We start from the raw sequence: 27,862 nt of genomic DNA, 5'->3' as shown, positions 1-27,862 counted from the left end.
TACACTTTATGATATAGAGTTAGCAGGGGTATTAAGATCTTTCTGAGATCTTCTGATTCTTTAAATTTTTTTCTCTGCCTTTCAAGACTGAAAAGGTCTGTCCTAAAGGAGACATATTCACAGAAACATAATGGAAAAGCTACTTCTGTCAGGAGCACTTTAATAATGAAATACTGAAAGGAGGGGGAAAGTGCAACAAATATTCTAACCTTTCCTTTATTTTATTGCCAGAATTTTAACATCATCTCCATGATCTGCAACTTTGAACATAAACCAACCATTCAAGCACGTGATGCTTGGTTTCAGACCACCAATATATAATAAGCAAATGCTCCTTTTAATAATTTGTTTCTATTTTAGCATTCCCATAAAATCTATACAATCAGTGCAGAAACCCTTCCAATCCTCACTTAAATCAAAGTGAGATAAAGTGAACCATGACTACTGCCACGTTATAAAGCATTTCCTTAAGTTCAAGCATGCCTTTATATCTGAGTAAGGAAAGGACTAGTCTCACAGCAAAGCACAGTTCATTATTAAGAAAGCTACAATCTAATTGTATTTAGCTTAGCTTTCAAATGAGCCTGTTAGAGGAGACTGATGCATGCTTTGTATGCAGAAACACAAAATATAACCTTTTCAATTGTAAAACAATATGCCTCAAAAGCACACAGTCATCACTTTAAAAGTATTACTAATTTACATGCACCTTAAATCAAACCTGTTTTGACATGTATGTTAGTGTTTCTTGACATTTCTACTCAGGTGCCAGCTGCTGAGTACTGAGATTCAAACTAAGTAGCACCGCTGACATAAAAACCCTATGAGAGAAAAGACAGGGATTCATGTGAAATCCTGTGGAAATTTCCAGATAGATGGGACCACTCAGCCAGATAAGGGGAGTTGAACTGAATCTGAAAAGAGAGGTGAGTCCACCTGTGTTTGAAATGGATTCCAAAACACAGTCACAGCATTTTAAAATTCCTGATACTTGAATATATTTGCTCAATCCTTCTTAAATAAGAATTTAGTTCCTGGAATTCAGAATGTCGTTATGATATTTTATACTGATGGGGTAAAATTTGATTACAGATCTGGAGAAAGTTCTCTAATACCTTATAATAAGCACCCTATTGGGAAAATAAATGATATATCTACAATACTCTGCACTTCATGGGGAAAAATTCTGGTTTCTGCTGAAGCCAATGGCAAGCCTTTCTTCTTTCAATAAAGAAGTATCTCACCAGTGAGATAAAATAGAGAGTGAATTTGCAAACCCTTAAGCAAGGATTAAGTAAATGTAGAGTCTTTTATAATCTTTGCACAATGAATGGATTTTCCATTTTCTGAAACCCAGCATTTCACTCACTGATAATGACATATAGTAGGAGTATAAATATTTTTAAAGTTTTTAAATATTACTATAATTATGTGGTTTTTTAAATTGATCATTTTTTCACTTGTATCATTTGCATATTCAAAAAGTCTAATTATAAATATGCAATGAAACATAAAATTCCATGTGAAATAAGTAAGAGAAATTGATTTCATGTACTTTTAGTGTATCTCACTCATCACTGTTCTACAGAATATAAATAGGAAAGCATTTTCAACCTTATTTGTCCAATTATAACACATTGCAAAAGTGTAATTACTGTTCAGAAACTTCCAATTTTGTCTACAAAAAATTGAATGTTTCTTACAACAGTATAGACTTGTATCCATGTAGGAGGTCTTGGTTTATTCATCTTTTGTTGTGAATAATAAGGTTTTAATTGACTAGTCAGGACCATGGTCATGCTATGCAGGCATTGAAAATCACGGCTGTCTAGTCCAGAGGCAGAAGTTACCTGGATGAATATTCATGAACTTAGCTAAAATTCCTGTTAAAATTCAATTCTATTGCTTTATTAATACTATCTGCTTATATTTAAAGTGCTTCTGAGAACAACATCAAACATTATTATCTGAGAAAGATGATTAAGTAGCTTTTTATGTCCAAAATGTTCATGCATGACTGTAACATCCATATGTATAAGTTTAATACATTTCCTTCTGTCACTTTCATACATTATTTAACTGAACAAAATTCAATAAAACACAGACTCCGTAGTTCACTTGTCAACATCAACTACAGTTTGCACAGGCTTTTCCAGCTAATCCATCTGAATGTAGTCCTTCTTTGCATTTCTCGAGTCAACTTATTGCATCTCTGTTTATCTAATAGGCCAAAGATTTTAAACATGAAAAACACGAATTTCACATATATTTGTGGATTTAGTGTCTGAGACCTAATAGCCTGAATGAATTCTACAAAATCTCATCTGGACAGTGCACTGTGGTCTTTCCTTTTGACCTCTCCAAGCTCCAAGAGAAAATATTTTCTATTCTTATTGCCTTAAATAAGAAAGAAGACAAGGGATTGTGGAGTACAAAACTAAGGTACTGAGTAAACTGAAGGCAAAAAATTCCCCCAAAAGTCTTCTGTTTGTTCTTTTAGAAGAGACACAGTGGCCTCGAGTTAAATCAGCTTTCTTAGTGCAGTACTACTATCAGAAAACCTGAGCAAATCTCAAAAGTCATACTCGGGCTACCATGACACATGCAAAACATATCAAGGACTGTAGGTGCTTAAGGACTACACATTTATTTCCAAAAACCTGGGTATGTGACACTGAATAATTTTGATGGCTGATTAAAGATGATGTAAAGGAAAAGTAGCAAGAAGCAAATTTTGAGTACCAAAAGGATTTTTTGCATGTAGTCAAATTAGAAGGTGAGTGTATTTACATAATGTCATTTTTGGTGTTCAGAAAAGATAAAGACAATCTTTGTACTTTGCAATGATCAGCCTCTCCTTTGAGGATACAGTTTATCTTGCAAAATTACATGGGGATGTGCAGAAATAAGAAGGAAAAACACCTACTTACCCTTATTTCCTAGGCCTTTATGCTTTTTGAAAATAATAAAACACAAACTGTAATGGCAAGGTATAAAAATAGACATCAACATCAATAGACATCATATATTTTAAATGAAATGTAAAAATCCACAATATGTAGGCCCTGGCACTTTTTCGCCTTTTTTTTCCCCCTTTGTAGCTTTATTAGTTAGCCAGTATTCTCCTATGTCCTTTTGTGCAGAACAGATATGCCTGCCCTGATTGCTTGGGGGTTTAATGTTTCCAGCTTAGCAAGGAGAAATGTGATTGTGAGTCCTGATGCAGGTATTTAAATGTCTGATCAAAACATTCAACAATAGATGTAATTAAGCAGGCTCTAATTATACTTATGTAATTCCACATAAAGGAAGGAGCTCCACTACTTACTGTTTTTGTCATTGCTTGGAGAAATGACCTTAATTTATTGTAATTTCCAGCTGGAAGATTACCAAATTAGTTTTGAACTTAAGTAGCCCTGTGGGTGCAGAGACATTTCCTGCCAGATTACATGAAACACACTGATCACTTCCAATTATAAAAAATTTACTTTTATTAATAAATAAGTTTACAGTTATTACTAAATAGGTACTACAGTTAAACTTTTCTGTTAGAATCATCTTGCTTTTGGTCAGTTCCACCAAATCTTAATTTCCACCAAATAGCTAATCAAAGTAATTTTAAAAATGAAAATACAAGTTAAATAGTGTACACATAAAGGTATCATTTTGTGCACCATATGAACTTAGCCAAAAGAAAGTAGTGGTTTGTGGGACTGGGCTGAATTTTGCACAGGATAACCAGGTTTGTGCAAGTAATCTTAAGAGAAATTTTGCAAAATCTTTAATGACAATATGTTAAAAAAATAAATTAGGTTTTATAACTCACCTTACCATAAAGAAGACCACACAGCCCAGCTCACACTCCAGGCCATCAGCCAGTGTATCACAGTTCAAATTTTCATTAAAGTTTTTCAACTTCAGTAGAACCTTCTGATTACAGACAACTATTTTATAAGAAAAAGCTGTTATACACAAGGAAAATAATAATGTTTAAAATAACAGTGAACAAGCAACAGTGGATCAAAATAAGACCTCTACCTCAGACTCAAGCTATGGAATAATTTCACAAAATATGAAAGTGTAAAAACAAATTACAAAAGGAAAATCTCAGCAAGGTAGGTATGCATATTAAAAAAATAACAAGTGTGCTCAGATTAAAGATGTTTTTAGGCCATAATCACTAATCATAGGTCTCAGCAGTACCTTGTGATGCCATATTTGAGAACTTTTACAAGTCCTTTAATGTCATTTATATTGCCTCAAAAACAAACTCAAATATGCAAAATATTTTTCTATTTTCTTTGTTACCTCCTCTTCTCATTTCTCTGTAAAGCTTCCTAAGTGATCACCATTCTTGAGCTGGAAGAAGATTAGGTTATATACATTTGAGACCTGATGAAAAACTATCAATTTTTCACCTGCACATCATGTGAAAAAATTTTTGCTGTCAGAAAATATCTCCACATTTCACATGTTACATTGAACTCAATTTTTCAGACTAGACCTGCTTGATCTACAGAGATGGTACAGTAAATACTTTTATGAGCACCTGACAAAACACAATATTGGTCAGGATGCCCATGAGGAGCTTTTACTGGAGAGGGACACAAAACAGTTAAAAATTTTGGAATGGAGAAAGGGTCTGTGTGGATGCACATGCATCTGAGTGTTTATAGGCTAAAATCCTTTCTCTCAGAGAATTTTAATTGGATGCTTTTCCTGCTCTTTATTAAAAAATGGATTCGCTGATGTCTCATATATTTTTCATAATGAGTATGGTTAGGAAATTAGAAATCCAGAGGCATGCCTAGAAGGTGATCTTTAACATTCAGACAGGATTCCTGCTCAAATTGGAGCATTTGTCATGCTTATTGTGGTGATATCATAATCTGTGCACAAAATAACTAAATCTCATCCAGGGATGAGTGCAGTACACTCCTACAGAACTAAATGTGGTTCAAAGCTAGATTAAACTTCTGCTGTGGTCCAAACACCTATTAGGTTTCTTGTCACTTCTCTGTGTTTTTATATAAAATACCTACAAGAAATTCGTATCTGTCACAAATAATTGTGTCCTGATACATCACTGGAGCCAACTGAAACCAATCCAACCCCAGATTAAAGCAGTATGGGCTCTTTCTTTGTGTATACATAAGGAAATTAAATGTTCCTTTAGTATTGTTTCTTTTTTTCACTGATGATATGATTTATTTATTTTTTACTATGTTTTCCAGAGTGTCTGCACTGAAAGTTGTTTTCCTTTCTCAAAAAATCTAATGTCTGAATAAAATTCTTTGCTTAGTATTTTAGAAACATTGCACTATTTAAAAAATTTTACTTAAACTGAATACAATCTAATCATTTGATTATCAGCTATTAATTTGGGATCCAAAATGTGTTGAATACTTGCATGAAAACTCCAGGATTTTCCAGTGCTTCCTCTCTACCTGTAAACTTGATCCTTCTTCCTCTGTACTGAAACCATTACTTTTTTCACCATTTTCAGAATATCAAAATTATGTGAAGCACCGCCAATAATGGGGCTCCCAGTAAAATTCTGAGCAAGGTGGAGCTGTGACTGCCTAGGTGTCATCAGCTTGGACGCCTGAAAAGAGTCTGAAAAGATATGTGACAGCAAGGTATGCAACATAACCAGACAGAGTTAGGAGGACTCACAGAGTGAAGTTAAACTCTGTGCTACCCATTAGGAGTTCACAGAGCACAAAGCCAGGAAATACAGAACTAAATGCCTACATAAAGGCCTGAAAACATCTTTCATGACCCTAGGCAGACACTGAACTTGCCAGGCTCTGGAGTTCCTTTTGCCAGGAGCTGCATGAACTTGGATTCTGCTGCAGGTGCATGCATCACTCACTGCCCTTTCTGGAGAAAATGGTTGTCTCAGAAGCGTTTTCTGAGCTTTTTCTTATAGTCATTGATTTCCTGATTTAAAGTAATTGAAGAAAAGCAGAGCATCCAGTTCACCCAAACTGACTCCTCTCACTTCCCAGAGATGAATATATGTCACTCCAACATTTGGCAGCTGATCATCAACCAAGAAAGTGACATGACTAATAATGACGACTTAAACTTTATGGAACAGATCACTTTCACAAAACCAGGGGTTTACCACAGAACAATTTTAGGTGTACTCGCCTGCCAAAATCCATTCTCCTGAAGAAGGTTATATGAGATAACTGTCTGTGTCTGTGTGCTGATTCTAATTGGTGATATTTTGCGTTAGAGTTTATGTACACAGGAGTCAGCATGGCAATGTTGTGAAATCGATAACATACCTTTTTCAGTAAAACTACAGGCATAAGAATGACCCATTTTTATTTCAGTAGTTGGCAGATGCTCCTCTCTTAATTTCACAGTCTAAAACACCTGGTACAATGCTTTTCTGTGTAATTTCTGAATTCAAATCAGCAATTAAAAGATCACTTTTCCCAATACAGGACTCACAGTCTAATCACACTGCTGCAGCATTACTGAGTTCATGCTATGTGTAGTTTCCTAGCATGCTTTCTGAACTGGGGACACAGAAGGTATGTGACGTTCATGAGGATCTCAGAAAGGTTTGCACATCACATCTACCTTAGCACACAGTGCTCAGTGTGTAGACAGCATCATCCTTTATTGTTCAAACTTTAATGCAAGACATCATGAGATAATCTAGTCTTACCTGAAAGCAAATAAAAAAAAATAGACATTTCTATTAGACTCGGTTCTACCTAGATACTTCAAATGAAAGAGTGTTTAAGACAACTAGATGGCAAGCAAAAAAAAAGCAGTGTTTCTGAAGACTTTATTTCCACAGAGGGAAAAAAAAGGCTGAGACAGAAACTTTTGTATGTGTTGTGTACAGAGTTGAAAAGAAAGAGTAAGAAGCTTGAAGCTGTCTGGAAGATTTTTTTCTCAGACACTGGGGAAAAATTCAAAAATCATACAGAAGAGGAAGGCTTACATTTTGACTGAAAAAACCCCACTCCAAAATATAAAGGCCAACCTCCCCAGCACCTGAAGTTTAATAGGACAGTAGAAACACTGTAGGACTCCTGAAATATTGAAGAAAATTTTTACTTCAAGCACAAGTAAAGTAGAAAGCTTACTGAAAGCCTGAGAGTAAAAAGATATGACTGAGCTCAGAAAATAAATAAATTCCTGAGAAGAAGTGAACCTAAGGAAGAATGCACACGAATGAAGGTCTGAGCTGTGGGGTATCAACCAGGAACTTATATCAGTCAAACTTATAAATTTAACTGTTTCCACACGAAATATCATACCTCGAAGCAGCCTGTGACCTCCTCATCATCCATGTTCTTTTTCAGCCAGCAGTGGGTGCAAAGGCATCCTCTAACCTTTTACTATTAGCAAACTAGATAGAGAGGCCATTTGTATTCATAAGTTGAATTCTGCCAGAAAGGAAAGTGACAATCTATCTTAAAATATTCCTTGCCCATACTGAAAGGATGTGATGAATGTTTGCAAATGCTTCAAGCACTGTTTTATTGTAAGATTAAATGCCTCTTATTTAGATGCTTACTCTTTTTGAGAGTCGTATCTGCTCACACTTAACAAAATTATTCCTGTCAAGTCCAAGAGTTCCATTTTCTGTTGGACTTCTTTGATCTCATCAGCACCTCCTAAGCAAACTGCATTTCTTTTTGTTTTCATGCACTCCAAAGGCTCATTTTCAAAATTACTTCCTTATACATAACTATAAGTGATTTCTGAATCACTTATAGTAATCGACATTCTAGGAATAAAAGTATTCACCTATTAGAGAAGCATTTATTAGCGCCCTATGCAGTAGTAAATTATAAAATTTACCATCATGTAACAGCCTAAAGGATCTGGAACACTCTCTGTAAGTGGTGCTGTCTTAAGGATTTTTAAAAAATGGTGTCTCTGAAACCCACAAAAACACTCTGTCTAATCAGTGAGTCTTGGCTTTGGCCTGAAGTTAAACACAAATGGAAAAACAGGAAGGAAGGAAGGAAGGAAGCAAGGAAGCAAGGAAGGAAAGAAGGAAGAAGATCTTATGGATAAAACATAGCAAAGAAGAAAAAAAAAATTATCTCATTTCACATGGTTCTCATCTGTTCCTGAAACATATATACGTATATAAAGTACACAGATGGGTGGGAAAAAAATCAATCCTTCTTTGAAACTAAAAAGCTCAGGGACAACTGTTGTTTCTGTGCTTAGAGACCATTTCTCACTTCTCATCTCTCTCTCTGTACAGACAAGAGGCTCCATGTACTTAATGGAATAGCCTTTACCTCCCTCTTGCCCAAACAAGAGATCAGAGATAAGGCCATGACCCTTGGACTCTTGTTCTATTTAATGCTTTGAAATCTCTTAGACATCCAGTTTAGAGCAGTGAGTTTGGGATTGCATTGATGAATGCTTTGCACAGAGTTGAAGGGATGACCAGCTTTGGGTTGTGGCAAATTTCAATAATTATCTAAAGCAAACCTAAACCTAACCAGAAAGCTGACAGCTACATGCCTTTTGAAAACTTTGAAACATTTCATTTATCTCACTGTATTTTCCCCATTACCCTGGCAGCAAGTTCTCTTACTGGATGTGCACTACTTGACACCCAACCTTTGGTATAATTCTACATTTCTTCTTCATTTAAAGTTAGCTTTCCCATAAATTACACATCAAAAGTCTCCAAGGATGGACACTTGAAACAGAACAGGTGAATATTTGTCACATAATTTGTTGTCCTGATGACATTTGATCATATAAAAAGTTAATTTCCCTTTGGTACAAGAAGTATAAAAGCCCAAAAATAACCTGGAAGGGTTTCATTACCAAATCCAATCTGTTAAAGGAAAACTAGCATAGAGCAAAAATATTGTGAGGCCAGTGCTGTTCAGAAGATATAGCTTTATATAGCTTTTATATCTAATAACTGCTGAAGCACATGGTTCCAGAGTGAATGGAAAATACATGCAGTTTCCTGTATTTTGAATCCTATAATTTGATGGAATATTTTGCAGAAACTTTTAATGTCCTTTAGGACCATTAGCAGGATTTTTAATTATCAGTAGATCTTAAATCTGTCTCTGGACAGGGTAAACATTCTCTTTTCTATGAACAAGTTCACATCTAATTAGTTTACTGCATGTGTTCACTTTATTTTTCTCCGTAATTAATCTTGTACTTAATTTTTTTCATATCAGCACATTTCAGTGTTAAGCTGCTATTTATAACGATTTTGAATTATGTCTTGATTCCAGTTATATGTGCACTCCATATTAAAAATAATATTATGGTAGTTCCAATTTTTGTTCTAATTTCTGGCACAGCTTCAAAATAATTTAAAAAACAATAAACGAATTACACATTTTGAGCTTAGGTAAATGATACTAAGGAGATACAGTTACATACACAAACTGCCCATTTAGTCATATAGAAAAATCCATTACAACATTCATCACTAATGGAAATACCTCTTTCAAAGAGAAATCCTGTCCTTACTTGAAGACAGCTGGAGACTGCAGTGTGTGCCAAGCTAGCAATTTCTGATAGGCAGTTCTTTGCCTCTTCCACTAAAGTGATGCTGAAGGCTGTGTTTGAAATGTCTTAGCGCAGTTGTGTGAGTACTTGGATTCAGTAGGTAAATCCCCTACAAAGCTAACAGAACAAGACTTAGCATTTTGCATTGACAAATTCAGTGTGAGTTTAATCTTCTGCAAAATACTTCTACTCTGATTCAAAAGTTGGTTTGATAGTATGTTACCAAAAATTTCTGTATAATTTGCTTTCTTCTTTTTTTTTCCTAAGTATGGTGAGCATGATATAAAGAGGATGAGCAGGAATTCTGTGACATGGTCATCAGAAAACAAAAACAAGAGGTTCAAATGTACTGAGACAGATCTCAGAATATGTAGTTCCTATGTTTTGCGCTATATTTGCAAAAATACTTGCAGGGTGTTTTCCTGCCTCAACTCAAGTCTATAAAACTTTTACTGTCAAATATGCTGGAATAAGAAACCTCATCCTTTGATTTATTATTCCAGATCTTACACTCAGCACAAAGCAGGCATATAAAATCACGTCACCAAATGTCATGCCAGGATCTGATAACTTCATGAACTCTTGAGAGTTGTCATTTGTGTTTTTGCTCTGCCTTCTGCAGCTTCAGTTTCAACCACATTGACTTCCATTGTGTGTGGAGATCTTTCAATTTGCCTTTGTTTACTCTGTATGTGACAAATCCCATGGTTCTTAAAGCTTTAACTAAATTCTGAAATCAATAGCATTCACAGCTCCTTAACTTTCTCAGAAGTGTAATTACTAATATTAGACATAAATGTATTGGGAGCTGCCATCTAAGAACCATAATTTACATTTACTTGAATTTGTTTTCTTGCTCACACCCAAACAAGACAACCACCAGTTATTCTTAATGCCACATTTACAAAACCTCTCCTGCACACTTTCAGTGAAGTCTGTGATTAAGTCAGGCTGTTGTACACCTGTGATCAGTTCCTTTTGCCATTATGAAGCACTGTTTCAGCACTGAAAGCAGATAATTTGAGTTTATAAAAGATAAAATTTCTGCATTTTGAATAAGCTTAGATCTGCTCTTCCCAGATGTCTTCTTTATTGTCTTAGAAAAAGAGTTTTTGTGATTCCGAATCATAAATCACAGTCTTGTTCGAAGTAGACCTATTAATTTGGGGGAGTACAATAACACTCTGACTGACATGCTAATATACAGTTTTACATGCTGGCTCCATTGTCCACTCTTTAAGATAAGGCAACTCACTCTAAGGTTTTTTTCTGTTCTCAGCAGATTGTAAATAAACCCAGAATGAATGCTAAAAGGAAACTGCTTGTACTATTTAGGTTTGAAATGTAGAAGCAAACACATGGACTTTAAATTTAAGCAAACTTCGGCTAGAATAGTTTTTATCAGGGTTTATGTAAATCCTTTTTATACTTTTTTGAAGGTATTCTGAAAAGCAAAAAATTTGATACTGAATGCCTGACATTAGTATAATTAAACCTTATTTAATCAGGTAATTTTGTAATACATTAAAAAACCTGAAATGCACAAAACAAATAATAAGAAAATAAAAATACCCTCCCTTGCAAAATGCATGCCTCATCTTATTATAATTTAGAGCTTTAATTCCTGTCCTGATGTGACATAAATATTGGACAGAGAAGTGGATAGACACATTCAAAAGCACAGGTGAAGAGCATTTCTTTGCCTTGCCTGGCTAATCCATGGTGGTTGATATTATCTAGTGGACAGGCAATCATCCAATTTTTGTAATGAGCAGAGAGGAAGACCTTTGAAGCCTGCTGAGATGGTTCATTCCTTAACATGTTGATGCATCAAGAAGACAACACATCAGGTACAGACTTAAATGGAAGATGAAGGCAAAGACAGCAGCAGCCTCCTGGTGACCTCTGACCAGTATGGATCATTCTCCCGCTTGTGCGCTCTGATTTAAGTGCCTCAGCCCTCCTACTCCTGCCTCCCCCCACTCCCAGTTTCATCTTTTGTACTTGGTACACAACCTTGGAAAATTTCTAGTCTACACTGATCTTCCCTGATGTAACAAAGACAAGCAGTAATTTTCTCCACTTAGACCAAACTGTACTCTGATATCTAAAGGAGATAAGGATAGACAGTCTTTAACAAGCATGGAAGAAACTGTACCTTTGTATTGCATGGCCATCCAGCTGCTCACAGAAAATAGGAAAGAAGTACTGCTCAAAGACAATATGTTTAAGGTTTATCTGAAAATAGTAACTCTGGCCAGCTTGCCATCAGGAGTTTAGGAGCGATATCAATATTTCTATATCTGATTAATTATTAAATTTTATTTTAGATTAGATGGGAGATTTAGACTTACCTGATATGAAAGTCCTCAGGTTTATACACTACAGGGAGAAGGAGGGAGAGCCACATATATTATTTCTCTATTAGTTTTTAAATTTCCTGCTAGTTTTGCCAAATGGCTTCACTGTCAGTAACACTGACACTAATTTCACTAAATATTCTTCCAGTGCAAAGCTACATGATAAGCAACTTATTTGCAATAACTCACTGATCTTTATTACAGCTGTCAGGTGATGCTGAAATTACAGCAACACCAAAGACATTGCCAGAAGTCTCTGAATATGATATTTTAACTCCGAATACATAAAATGTATCTTCAGCATGTCGAGCTTATCATGGTATAGAATTTTGATCACTTGAAAAGAATTTTGACTATTCATCTCATTCCACTATAAATGATAGAGTGAACAATTCAAACTTTCTGCTGAATTTTTCCAAGTTGCTTGGTCTTCAGCCAAAAGTGACAGCAGCCTTTTGCTTGCCCATGCCTTTACCTGTCTGCCATAAAAGGCACCATTTCAGAAACCTTCAAAGTCAACTTTCTTTTGAACATCCAAGCAACCATAACAGGACAGAGGATATCATCAACACACCAGTGAGCAGCTGTAGCTACTACCAGGTTTTGTGTTTGCCTATTGAAATATAACATAATCAACGTAACTTTTTTAATACAGCCAGGCTATACACCTTTTGGGGTTTGAATCAGGTGAACAAAATGGAAAATGAGCAGCTTGGGGCTCAGATTTAGAGACAAATTTTATCAACATTTCTGATAGGCATCCCAGAAGGACAAGGTGTTTTAATAAACAAACTAGACACTTGGATAGCAAATAATATGATAAAAGACATGAAAATTTACTGTTCTAGCTGATTCCCATTTCTGTTCTGAACCTATTCATATTCCTTTAAAGAACCCCAACCAACCATCCAAAACAAATCCAAAACAAAAGAAAATAAAGCAAATAAACACCCTAACCCTGAAGCTCAGAAACAGGAAATAAGTAGAGACAGGAACTATTTGGCTGGATGAGATCAAATTTACTTGCCTCCAAGATTACCTGTTGCAAGTGCACCTGTCAGACAATTCCTGTCATTAGAAATCATGACAGAAGGTAAGGATTAACTGGATTGGCCATTAGTAAGAAACAGGGAAATAACAAATAGAAGTATTGTAAGGACTTAACCTGTCTCAAACACTGTCAAGGCCACAGAAAGAACATGACATAAGATAAGCTTCCACAGCGACAGCTTGAGATAAGCGCAGAAGGGAGGAATCTGACACAGGAAGGCACTAATTCCAGCCCTGGCAGAAGCGAGATCTGGTAAGCATATCCTGGTTAACGTATCTGGACAAGAATTCCCACTGGTGCAAACTGTGTGAAAGGAAATAAGTGCTCATACACATATCACCGATCGAGCAAAGGTCACCCCAAGTTATGGGAATACATCACCATGGATACCTGGAACTTGGGCTGTATAAAGACAGTATCCTCCAGAGGAATGACTCTGGGACCCCCACCACAAAGAAACCCAGGGTGAAGAAGGACCAACAGGCCACTGATGGTGACTATCTCTTGATAGTCTGATTTCTCTCTCTCTCTCTCTCTCTCTCTCTCTCTCTGTGTCCCTCTCTCCCTCTCTCTTCACCGCCCTCCCTCCCTTTCTCTCCTCTCTTTCTCCCTTTCTCTGTCTCCCCCTCCTTCCCCTCTCCCTCTCTCTCTCTCCTTCTCTCTCTCCTTTTAGCACTTTCTCCCTGTCCCTCTTTTATTTCTTTCTCTTTCTTCTATTTCCTTCTCTTTGATTTTCTTCTCCCTACCTCACATTTACTGCTAAATAAAACCCTTACTATTGACTTTGGCATATGGTCTTGTTCGCACCTTAATTTGGGCAGAGGCGTCTCTCACTAATTGGATCTTAACTGGTGGCTGAGAACTGAATGTTTATATATTGCAATACTTGTCAATCAGCAATCACATCACATTAAAGTGCAACATGGGTTTAATTTATTCACCATTTGAGCTCTGACTGATCTGTGTGTTGCATAAAATCGATCTTTGTAAAAACCCCAAATCTTGTTACAGTGAGCTATAGCAAGACTTAGTGCAGTGCTCCCAAAATAGAATTTTTCTACAATTAAAACATTTACTATAGGTTCTGAAAGCTGTGTCATAATTATGAAGGTTGAGACCTATGCTCATATACATTATTGCATTAATAATCTTCGACAAAATGATTGGCCTGTAAGATTGTCTGATATTGGATTTTTATCTTCCATGCTGAACTTCAATTTTTGGCGTTACTAAATGACATTAATTTTTTTGGATATGAATGAATCTTCTGCAACTGAATTATTGGCATTTCTCTTATGTTATATAACAAAAATAGTTGGAGTTTGTGTTGACAAAGGGTTAAAGGATGTGATAATGTCAAAAGAACAGCTGAATACAGGAAATACATTCTGTGGTCCATACTGGCCATCCCTGCGACTGTGGTCACAGACTGTTGCTAAATGTGATGAGTTGGTTCTGGAACACACTGCAGTAACATGTTACATGTTGTTCTGCAAATACACTACCAAACCATAGAAAATATATTAATATTAAAAGATTGCTACACTGAAGAGTCTTTTCTGTCTGTACATAAAAAACCACTCTGTATGCGTTCCATTCCCATTAAAGGCATGTCTCAGAGGGTAAAGGAAAAAGTCTAAGTTCTAGTCTGGATATTTTATTACATTTCCCAATTCAAGCCAGACATATCTGTCAAAAATAACAATTTCTAATTAAGCTTTGAAAATGATTTCTGTAGAAGCTGCATTTATCTCATGTAACATTGCGGGTATTTATTTTATAGTTCTTGGGTTCCTCTGAGCAATCAATTTATATAAACAAGTTGCACTTTTTTTTTTCCAAGGGATCATTGCTAACTGCTATTCCTGTATGACATAATGTTTTTACAAAAATATAATTTCAAAGTTTAGTGCATTTATATAAAAAAAAATTGTATGAAAATGTGCAGCAGAAAACAAAATGAGAAAGAACAATATATAATCTATTTTCTCATCTTCACTTTAAAACTTACTTTTTAAAAATACCTACAAAATAAGGTAGCTATCAAAAAATCTGGAACAATATTTTTTTCTTTCAAAAGCAGAGATTCTTACAAAAACAAAAATTGGAAAATACTGTCACTTCCTTGACTTGTTACTTGATCCTCAGAGACCTTTCCAACCCCAGGCTAATAAACTTGAAGCTTCTCTTCTTGTAGCCAATAACTGAAAAGAAACAGACCTGCTTATCTTTCTTTTTTAGTATAATCAAAGAGAGTTATTTGCTATTTAAGGTTTGTTACTGTTAAACTGTAATGACAGCATAAGGACTTTGTAAATTTTTTATAAGAAAATTTTAGGCAAAATTTTGGAACTTCCCCTTTGCAAAGAATTCTGACATTTTGGCATGACTTCCTGATTTAAAAATGGTTTTTAAGAAGCAGAGCTAAAAGTGTTTGAATTACTTCAAATCACTGACAATGCTTTTACAGCCCCTTCTTTACATGGGGAGGTTTCTGGTTCCAAGAATGTGTTCATTCCACATGTTTACTAGTACACCATGGCAAGAACGCTGTTCCATGGCACCCTTTTTTTCTTGATAGCACACTCCAGAGGAGCTATTGCTACAATCATCTTTAGAGATCTTACCAATTTGCTCATGAGTTTCCTCTGTTAAACAGTGAGAAAGATGGTCACTTCTTTCTACCTCTCCAAGAAAAGTCAAGATGAGATGATGGTTAAGACTTTAAAATAAATATGGCAAACATACATATAGAGTGATAACTGCCTTCCTGAAATGAGCCCATGTTTTTTAGAAATGTGAAAAACTAAAATTCTATTTGACACATATGATAATAACATAAGATATAAAGATAAATTTTCTTGCCTGCAGTATGCAATGTATATAAAAATACAGTACATTTCAATAAATTGCAACATATCTGCACACATTCTTCTTTCAGTATGTGATGAAATGCTGCATTTTTTTCAACTTGGTTCAATTTTCTTTAGGTTGCTACCACTAAATTTATTAAATAAACATCTATGCTGTAAATAAAATAGTGCTACTACATTCAGTGTTGTTTTGTGATGGAAAACAATTTGTTTTACTTCCATTTCCCCACCCCCAGATCAGTATGCAATACAATATTTAGGCTGTCAATCCAAAATCATTGAAGTACATATTAGAGAGCTTTCAGTCTAATCTTAGATCTAAGATATACATTTTGTTAGTCTTTATGCAGGTTTTGGATAACTGAATTAAATGTATTAGTTAAATATGAACAACATTTAAACATGACCTCTCTTTCTGAAACTGTAAACAAAGCTCAGTTTGTTTCAATATTACACTAAACAATAACAGCACACTGTGTTTACCATGTAAGGGCATCTTTAATGTTTATACAACATCTGTAATAATGAGACTGTAATTCTGACTAGAGCCTCTAAATGCTACTCAATAGGAAAAAAAAGAATAATGAGTATATTAATTTTCTTTTTAGTAATCCATGAACCCAGTAATGCAACCAGAACAGCTGGCATTCTTACTTCACATATCAGCAAAAACTGAATAAGCAGAGTGTTATAATGAGATCTCATGATATTAAAACATCATTTAAGTTATGGCAGTTACTGTTATGGGTGTGCTGTAAAATAAAGCATTTCAAAAGCAAATTATGAACTAAACAATTCTCTGTAAGATTACAGAGTAAAGCAATTTATGTGATGCATCGATCAGGTAGTAGTTGTTTTGCTCTGAGGCTAGGAATCATTCTGCCATAAAGGGCACCTTAGGCAACTTTGAAGACTCTACAGCTTTTCTCATCCCTTTTTCCTTTTATATATGCTAAGGTTATAGACAGCTTGCCTCCAGAAGACCAGGTTAAGTTTTTCTCACTTTACTGCTGGGATATGAATAGCAAATATCACTTTACCACACTGCTGCAGTAACTAGGGACCACTGTGGGGTTGGTATATCATCATACAGTCTTTAGCATGACTGAAAGGGCTCTCCAATTTTTTGCTTTGTCATCCTAGAATGCAAACATTACTATGTGCACTACAGTAAAAGATAATTTTTTCCCAGTCATTTCTATATTTTATAATCCTGTTGTTCATTCTCATCTATTATATAGAAAATCTAAGTGCTACTTTTCCTCAGTTGCTGAACATTTTATCAAACATGATCAAATCATGTGGAGTTTTACTATCAAACACTTATCTCTGTATTTTTATCTGATTTCTCATTTGGTTTTTTCAGAAACCCCATTTGTAAGCCTATTCCTCATATTTTCAGTAAGGGAATTATTGTGTCCAGAATTCTTTTTTGCTGTGTGTTAAAAGCCTGGGAGGTAACTGTCTTCAGACAGCAAACAAATGGTTTCATATCAGCCTGCCTTTTTTTAACTTCAGCTTCCCAACTGGTCATCAAACTCCAAGTAATGTCCAAATGGAGCATACTTTTAATGCAACTTAAATATTTCAAGTGGAGTAAACAAGACAGTGTTCGATACTCAATCAATACTATTTGTCCATAGTCAATCTTCTCCACTCTTTCCCAAAGAAGCCGTATGACTCATACAACTGCCTCTTCAGTTTAGGCTGGAGATACTTGTAAGATGCAAAATTCTGCAATTACATACAGACACAAACATAAAAGTGCTGTGAGGGGAAAAAGAACTATCTTGATGAGCAATATTTTCTTCCAGCGTCCCCAGCAACATTTAACAGTATAGTGCCCTCAGCAGCTATGTTAAAGCACCCTCATCCTTCATCTAATTGTGAATTAATTAACCAAGTGTCAGGGTAACTGGGAGGTGGTTTGGGTGGGGGGCAGGGAAGAACAAATGGGCAGGCTGCTATTTTCTCGAGTTGTCCCAGTATAATTTACAGAAATCTCTTCTCAAGCACAAAGAGAATGCATTTGTGACTAAGTTTAGGACTTCAGTGACATGGCAAAAGGGGCCTTAAAACTGTAAGAAAGATTAGATTGTGTTTTCCATCTTTCATTGCTCTCCCTTTGCTTTAACCCCTCCTTTCAGTTCATTGCTGGATATAACAACTTCTTGCTGATGATAGAAGAATGATGACTGGGTACATTAAAAGAATAACGGCTGAATAGATAAGATTAAAGATCCAACTACCAGATGAGAAAGTTAGCATTTTACTAGACCTTATACAAGATAAACCATATTTTTGCTCTCTTAGGAACCCCAAATCCTCTTCTCTATTGAAATTTTTTTCTCTATAATGATGGAAATATTTTGTGTTTCTATATTAAATATTTCAGAGAGTATGGCTATCACATAATTATTTCTGAAACATGACTATAGGAAATTAAATAGGAATTTTCTTTGCATTAAATAGAAAAAGTCTGTAGTTACAAAAAAGTACCAATTTTTAAGAAAAACCCTTGGATCTACAGGAACCATGAAAGCTCCAGATTACCTGATGTCTTTTTAAAGCATAACCTGTACTTCTGAATATAATCCTGGGCTGTACCTTTTCTTCCCATCCAGCAGCAGAGGTGAATACTAGGTCTGGGTAGAAGTGCTGCAGTGCATATCCTGGGACACAGCATCACACCAAAGAAAATATAGAACAACAATATTTGTTGCCACTAGATACATCTAATTATTCATTGTTGAGAAAGGATCCTGGGGATTATGACTGTACCCACTTTCCAGGTAGGAAAGAATGCTGACAAAAAACCAGCAGTTCTTCAGTTTTGGGTTAATTAAGTAAGAGCATGTAAATAGCTTTACAATCCAGAGCTGTTCAAGGTATTAGAGTCTTTTTTTTTTTTTTTTTTTCACAAAGGGAATATGGTACAACTTCTTGTTGAAAACATTGGGAGAAACAGCATAAGAAATTGTTCCTTTCTCCTTTCAACTTGACTGGAAGCTTTGGCTATATAAAAAGAGAAAACTCACCCTCTCTTCCATTAATATTTTAGGTGTGTCTGACAATGTCTTTTTTTTCTTCAGTACCACATTTTCTGTAAAACTTCAGAAGATTCAGAGCATGCACAAATGCCCACTGCTTATTACGCTGACCAGCACTATCTCCTAGCCTTATGCTTACTCTGTGCATATGCCTGTACCTTGTCTATCCTATGGAGCTTCTGTTCTGTGTTTATAGAGCAACTCCCCCAACCCAGCATGTCCCAGTGTCCTATGCCAGAACAAATAAAAATCAATATGTAAACTATGATGGGGTCCATTACTTTCTCACAAGCACTAGGAATTAAAGCCTGGATGATCTGGCATTGGTAAAACATTTATCACTTGTTGATGGCAGAATAGAACCTCATTACTTTTCTATTTCAATACCAGAACAGGGATGAAAAGCAAACAAAATGTATATAAGAGGCAATCTGAATAAACACCAGTAATAGCATCATTATGAAATAGAAATAGCAATTCAGAAATACATTCTGTATTGGAAAACTTAACTCCTACCCAGAAACCTAAATTGTGCTAAAGTCTTCTTAAGTATGCATCTAATCTCATTTTAAAAAGCCTCAGACTATATGTAAAAATGAAAAACAATAAAGATAAGCAAAACTTGTCAGAATTGGAACTACTAGCTAATATAGCTCTTTTAATCTGCAGCAACAATGGTTTAATAAAGATTCTTTTTACTTGGCTTCTCTGGGCCTTATCTGAAATCCAATATGTATTTTCCATGGCCAGAATAGAATCATGCAATGAAGAAGTCACGGGAAAGTCCCATTAGGTTCTTCTGGTTTTTGAAGGACAGATTTTTAACACAGAAAGTCTGTTCAGATGCCTGAATGGCATCTATTCCCTGGTCTCCCCCAAGGCAGAAGCTGACTACTAATGCTCTGTGAACATTGCTTCATGATCATTAATTTGACACAGCACTCCTCAGAGTTCTATTCCAATTCAAAACTTTTACTAGGTAAGTTTGTGCTCAGTGTAGTGAAGATCATAGTTAACTTAAGATTATTTATATCATATCCAGTGAGAAATATTAATAGTATTAGTTTGGTTCAGTCATGATTTTTCTTTTTTCCAGAAATGTTTCATTTCAAAGAGGTTTAATAAAAATTAGACTGACACATTTATACAAGCAGCATTGAATGTCACAGCATCCCTGATTAAACATTTAGGGTGGCATGTCAAATTCTTGGCAAAGTCTAGAATCACTCCAATTTTCCAGAAGGGATTGGCATATACATAATGTCACCATTAATCACAGATCTGCTGAGCTGCATTTTTAATGAAAAAGAAATCTTTTACCCTAGTATACACTGTGTATATTTACATTGTATTTAAATATAGACCAAATTTTAAGGTGAACCAAAATTGTGAAAAATGTAAGTCCTAGAGTCCTACTTAGCATTAAATTTGATGTGCTAATCCTATAAAATCAGGAACTCAAACACATAAAGACAGCTTACCTTTTCCAGATGCAAGAACTAAGGATTCAATGACCTTTCACACACTTTTCTTTATAACTGTATCAGGCAGAGTAGTGACAACCAGAGTAGAGATAGCATCATTTCTTCTGTTCAGTCCTTGACGTCACCAATAACCTTCCAATATTTTTCTCTCATGGGTTTATGTTTTTATATGAAAAATAAAAACCAGAAATCGACTTTGAAAAAATAGACAAGCAAAAGTAAAAACATTCACAACATTTTAAAGGAAGATCATAATAATTTTTAATCATACAGTCAGTGAACTTACATTGCATATAAAAACAAATAGTTTACAGAGAAATACTCATCACTGAATCAAACTCTGGTTGTTACTCAGTGTTTCTGGTTCAGACAAATATTCAGGCAATTCAGGCAGGTATCTTTTTGACTCTTGCCATTATTAATTGTCTTTATCCAGAGAAATAGGTCTTTTTATAGAGGCCAAAGATTTTGTCTTACTCGTTTAGATACATGACTGTACAACAAAAATGTTTCAATCTCCCTTTAAGGCAGAGAGAAAAAGGGCACCTCCAGACAGTGTGGGCTCTAAAATACTATACTTAAAGATACACTGTAGAGTGAAAAAATCTATACTAGAAACTTCCAATAACATATGGCCAATCTTTCTCACCAATGCCATGAATTCCTAATTATCTCTTCTCTGAATAATATTTAAAATGTCACTATGAAAAATTGTATACAACATAATCTTTCGACAGCATTGAAATGCTTGGGTTTCTTACTTGGACCTGGAGGTGGTATTTCATACTGGTCATACTCTGCTTCAAAACACAGTGACTGCTTTACTCAAGGTTACACCACCAATTATTGAAATTTATTAATTTATGGAGTTTATAAAAACTGTGCTTTGGAAGGCATTAGTTCGGTATACAGGCATATCCTCTTGCATGCATTTCAATGGTTCTGGTGAACTCGTCTTCAAAACTGTGTTTCTTTGAACTATTTTTTCACCATTCAGCTGCATATAAAGCAGGGTAAAAGGAACATCAAAAATGCATCTATCACTTTTACACTGAATGGAGCATCAGAAATGCACTGCAGGTTATCACAAGTTCAGTGGACTATATCTAGATGGCAGGATGCATCCATTGTACAGAGTAACCGATCTGTAAGAGGAAATCCCACTTTTAGACTACAGGATCTAAATTTCCAGCTTATACCTGAAGATTCCCAGAGAAGATATCATCTCCTTTCTATCCATCACCTTTGCTCCTTTCCTCTAATAGTGCATGTTGTTTCTATCACCTATAAATGCACAGTGCCAAAGACTCCAGTAAGATGCTTTTTTCCTCTGCCAACCATTTCAGAGAAAGGACTTTTGATCATGAAAGATTGAAAATAAAAATGAAAATAGTAAAAATATCCCAGTTATTTCAAATGTCCTGTTCTGCTTTGGATACTTTGGAGGCTAATATCTGTAGATACTTTGGACAAAAATCTTAGAAATGGAATCTCAATTGAGAGAAAAAAATTCCATTCTAAGGCAGTTTCTAGTGTTTGATGAAACAATTTTTTAAATGGACCTTGAAATCTGATTGATTTTTTGAATGCTGACAAGGCTGTGGCAAGAAGAATCTGCTCTATATAAAAGGGAAAAGTCTCATTTTCTTCCACCTGGGATCACATTTATGCTGGTTTCCAGAGGGATCTCTTGTCCTTGTGGCTGATATATTTCTGTATCTGGAAACCTGAAGGTTATGAGTTTCAGGATAGGACTCAGGCAGATTTATGTTTAAAATTGGCCATTAAACTGGAAAGAGAGATAAGGACAAGCAGCAGTGGAAAAGAACACACAAGATTTTTCTACATTAGATGGTCAAAGAGCTGAAGTGGAAAATACTGATTTTATCCTTCCTACCAGTCTTTCAGAGGTACCCCTAACGGAAAGTGAGCTGGTTAGCCCTGCTTGCTTTCTTTCTCTCGTAAGAACAATTTGACATCCAAGGGCAGAAAAAGAGTAAAAATAAGAAAATAGAGAACCACCCCAGTACAAATCTACCATATTCATAGCCTAGGGATCTGTGCTGCATATACCAATCACAGGATATTAACTTGTGCGTTCCCTTGAGCTGTTGGAGTGTCTCCTAGGCAATGCATCCCAGGTGTTCCATGTTCCCTGTTCATCTCTAAAGTTTAGGTTGGTGTCCTATCTTGCCACAGAGTCTCCCCTCTTACTAAACCATTTCTGTGCTTTCTAAAAGTCAGATCTTTGTGCAACATGAAAGAAAATACTGATTTTCTGGGAATAAGTGATCCCATTGAAAGCAGTGGAATAAAGTTAATAAAAAATTCTGCTTAGTTATGAAGGCTAGCCACACAAATGTTTCAATTGGAAAGTCTGGTGTTTGCTCAACAACTGACTTTTATAACTGAATTTTCAAGGTTAAAACTAACAGCAGTATTTATAATTCCCCCAAAAAATAAGATCTCATATTTTGATACTCTCTAAAATCAGATTTTCAGTTTGATAATTAAGAGATTAACTTATTTTCAAGCAAACTGAAAGCAGAACTTTTACTTCATAAACTGTATTTTACCACCACTCTCCAAGAAACTTCCACTGTCAAAACTAAAAAGAATCCTATCAGTAATTTCATCCTGACTGTATTTTCCCTCCCCACAATTTTATGTTATAGTATGTATGGAGGCTATCTAATGCAATATACCAGAAAGGGAAATGATGGCTAATGAAGTTGTTCCACCATATAAATATTTCTAATAATTTATCCATCAAAAGTAGAAAAAGTTTCATTATAAAGTTGTACAGCTACTGCAAGAATATTTTATCCATCAGAGATGATGTGCACAATGATGGCCTAGTGAAGTTAAATACTATAAATAAGAAAATAATTCATAGCAGAAAGTTCATACATTTTCATTTTCTCTTTTATGACAATTGCAGTAGAAAATACCAAAAATCCGTGCTATGAAATAATTCACTTTTCAGCACTATTAATTCAGTTTACTCTGGCATGAATACTGATGCTTTGCAGAGCACACCATATCTAAGACCAGCCATTTCAAGGGTGAATATGGGAGGGATATCATTTATTAGATTTCTCCTGTTTCCTTTAATATCTCTTTCGGTAGGAAGGATCATTTAAGCTTTGTTTCAGATCAGGGCTTTTTACTCTTAGTCTTCATTAGTGATGAAAATCTGGAGACCCACTACATATTCATTTAATATAGAATAGAATTATCCATGCCTGAGAGAGTAAAGTGAAAAGAAAAAAAAAAGAGAAAGCAAACCTCTCTACTAAGAAAGAAAGTCTTTTCTCTCTGTCATTTTTTTGGCAGCTGATGTTCTATGTTTTGTAAACCATTCCATCTAAAACAACTGAAGCTGTAAAACTAATGTAGCAGGTCAGGGAAAACAGCCAAAACCAGGTCAGACAATCTGAACCTGTGTCACCAGTCCAGTCAATCTTGTGTCACATCACTTTTCAGTTTTCCATGCTATCTTATCAATATGATTGCTTATAAGGAATATTATCCTCTACAGGCTTTCATAGGCCATTGCTGCAGACATGTAAGAACTGGAAGTTTGGGACACAAAAGGAGTAAGGAATTTTCTCAAAGGAATTATTTTTAGAAAGAGTTTGCAATAAGAGGATGTAATAGAACTACTATTCATGTCACAGGAAGCAAGAAGGGTAGCAATGAAAAACAAACCAGTAATGTGAAGCAAGGGAGATAAAGGACAAGAGGTAGTTATTCGTTTAAACATGTGAGGCAAGACCCATTGTTAAATATGTGGCAAAGGGTTTGAATTTGATTCTGCAAGAGATGAAAGCAAAACCCCCGGAGTTTAGCAGAGACACATAAGCATAGAAGATGATGTGTCAAGCATCCAAATTTTAGATACAAAGAAAGAAGGGACAAATTGCCCCCAAGAACATGAACAGAGAGGAGGAAAGGTGGATTTTGATAATAAAATTGTAAGAACACTTACTGAGCTAAAAAAAAGAAAAAAAAAGAAAAAAAAAGAAAAAAAAAGAAAAAAATGAAAAGACGAGCCAAGAATGGCAGAGAGTGGATTAGCCAGAGCAAGGAAAACAGTGAAGCTCATGTATAAAAAACATGTCATTTATCTATTCCTAATGTACACCTTTTGTCATCTTTCAACCACAACACCAGAACTGCAGCTGTGCTACATTTAAATGCAAAAATGTTACCACTGATTTCTTGAATTTGCTCTGGCACATATTGAAAAAGGTGCTGCTCACAGTGTCTTTAAAGCACTTTAGAGAATAGAAACTTAACAATTTCTGTAACAGCAACTAAGGACTGATGAATGCCATAAGGAAATTTTATGGCATGATCTCCATCTCACTAGCACAAAAATAGTACTTAATGAAGATTCCTTTCTCCAATCTTACAGAACATTTATCTCCAAATCTCAGAACTAAATACAAATATTTCTTGAGCATTCTTACCATGCAACTCTTTCTAGGATTCATTGATTTTGTTTGGAATACATTACCTGTTCTTAATAGAGAATGAAAGGAAAATGCCATCCTAAAGGTCAAATATCCGAACTAAAAAGAAAATTTTTAGAGATGGGAATTAAAACCAGACATATTAAAACACCCCCTCAACATTATTTATTTTTACATGACATCTATATACAGCAAAGGAAACTTCATCAAATCTAGAGTGAGCTTTAAGAGTTATTAAAGAAGAGTTCATTAAAATTACCAGGAAAAAAAATCTTTTGTATATGAAACTATAAACCCATTTACTTGTAAAATAATTAGCATATTTAGGAGTGCTTCTGACTAAATGATTGCTTTTTCTAGGTACTTTACATGGTATGATTTTCCAATTTTATATTTTTTTACACATATAAAATTCACATACTCATTTGTGTTGCTAAACAATAAGATATAAAAATAGGGAGCTCCTAACAGCCAACTAGTATCTCTCAATTGGGTCAATATGTCAGAAAAATGCTTTTCCTTCAAACAAGATGAAATAATTAACACAGCATTTCCCAAACAGTTTCTATTTTTATTTCCTGTGAAGCATCCAATTCTCTCATGAGATGCATGACTCCTCAGGGTCACACTAAGTTCAGCACTAGGTTCAGCAGAAAGCTGTTCCTGAGCCTGAACATTGACGTAAGACTAAAGTGGTATCTGTGTCTGCACAGTAGCAGTATAATCTACAGAATGATCTATTTCAACATAAATTTCCACTTTTGAAGTAACATGTTAGGAGTAATTCTTCAGGACATTTCTGAAATAAGATTCTCTTGTTCACAGATGTGGAAGCTGAACTTGTACCCCTGCAAAAATACAGCAGTGAGTGGGAAATGACCAAAGCCCAGCTGGACTGATATACTTTCTTTACTATTTATTCACATTCTGTTAGATGCTCAAACTTTTAAACTAGAAATATAGAATGGGTTGACTTGCTCAAAAGATCTGACTCTCCCATGCATCAGTGTAATGCAGAGCATTTATGGTTTCATCAGTTTTAAAAGATGAGGAGATAATTATTTCTCATTTTAAATGAACATAAAAAGTGAACAGTAAAAGTGAAGTTCTACAGGTGTTAATTTTATTTCTGTATCCGTATTTCAGCTCTTCGAGATTCAAAATAATTCAGTATTTTCTAGGTTTTGGTTCTCCAGGCAAAATCCTCAGAACCCTTAATTGCAGTTTATTACTTCTCTTTAAATAAACATAGCAAGGCAATTCTAGAAACGTCCAAGTTTCTGAGTTTTCCAAAAGCCTTTTCTCCTACACAGAAAAGGAGATGTTTTGTAAATGCCTATCATTAATTTTAGGCAAGTAAGAAAAGCTGCCTTTGGGTTTGGGGACACATCTTGGCATTTTCCTACAAATATTAAAAGTAGACATCATTGCATGCAATGTAGAGACCTAAAGCTTCAAGAGTCTCACTAGAGTCTATGGACATCTACTGTGCAAAAGAAAAACGGGTAGATAATGACACATGGTAGAATTTAGTAATGAATAATACTCTTCTCTTGGAGTTTTTTGACCATTTAATAAAAGATACAACTTCTTATGAAATTCTAAAGTGTGATTAAAAAGGAAAAAAAAAAAAAAGCCTTCGCACTTTTCTGGAAACTTAAGGGATTTAATTATCAAGATATGAAAATATAATATTAGATTAACAAAGAGTCTTCCAAAAGCATAACAGCATCAGAATATGATTTCTTAAAAGCTAGACTAAGGTAATCAGCAAAGTACTGCGTTCCTAGCTGCATCTTCTCCCTGGAAGCTAAACGTCTAAACATACCTGATAGACATTTCCTTAATGTGTCCTATCACTCTGTCATATAATTGACATGCTTCTTTCCCTTTAAATTAAGCCAGGTTTATTCGGTGATGTAAAATCCTCCCACCTTTCTGTCAATACATCTCTGCACACAGGAAGAGTGTAGAGTTTCCAGCCTGGTTAGCTACGAGCAGATACTACAGAGTGACAGCTCTTTTCTTAAACATAAAACTCAAACCCAGGATATCTGGGTTCTTTTTGGTGTTTATCTCTCTCTCTATATGTGTGTGTGCCTTATATATATATACATATACATGTGTATATATATATATATATATATATATATATATATATATATATATCTGGGCAAGAGGGTGGGTATATGCACCCAAATATGTATATATGCATAAATCAAATATTCAGTCAAAAAAACAGTGGAGATTTGATGTGAATAATCAAAGTTTTGAACAGGTATACCAGATGAGCATTTGTGAGGTGGGACCTCCAACAGCCCATCTGCCGAGACACATACAGAGAAAGTTGACTTGCCAATTGATTTAATAATATCATAGAAAATACGTCAAAAACCTGAACTGATGGACAGAATGTCTTGGAATTAAAAGTAACAATTACTAGTGTACTTTCAACCAAGCTCTTTCTAACTGTATTATGCAGAGATTGAAAAATGTCTCTTCTGATAAGAAATTTTGTTAAAGTTATATTATAGCCTCAATATGGGCTGTGTTTCAAGCCCATTTACAGCCAGTGACAGTTTTGGTTCACTTCAGGGTTTCAGAGAACAGTGTATTTTGGCAAAAGAGGAGAGATACAAAAAAATTCCTCTTTTATTTTCTGTCATTAAATATTAGAACTGTGTAAATTGTACCACCTTTAATGTTTACTAGCCGACTTTTTTAAGGTAATGATTTTAATTATCTATAATTTGACAAAACAGAATCATTAAAGCTGAAATTTTCCATTTAAGGTTACTTTAATTTGTTTCATCTTGATTTTAGCAAAAGAAATGTAGAGAAAATTTGTTTTTCCCTGGTATTAAAGTAAATTCTTATTGATGATAGATTCTCATCAACTATTAATTGGAAAGCTGTAGAAATTCTGTGCTTTCAAAGCATGCAGTTAAAAAATAACAGGGGCTGTTCTCATAGAAATCATGAGCTAGCTATGCCTGTGGAAGTTTGCCCAAATTGTCTGCTTTTAAAAACAT

This window comes from Coloeus monedula, assembly GCF_965178545.1.
Source record: "Coloeus monedula genome assembly, chromosome: 5".
NCBI lineage: Eukaryota > Metazoa > Chordata > Aves > Passeriformes > Corvidae > Coloeus > Coloeus monedula.
This window is presented reverse-complemented; position numbering follows the sequence as displayed.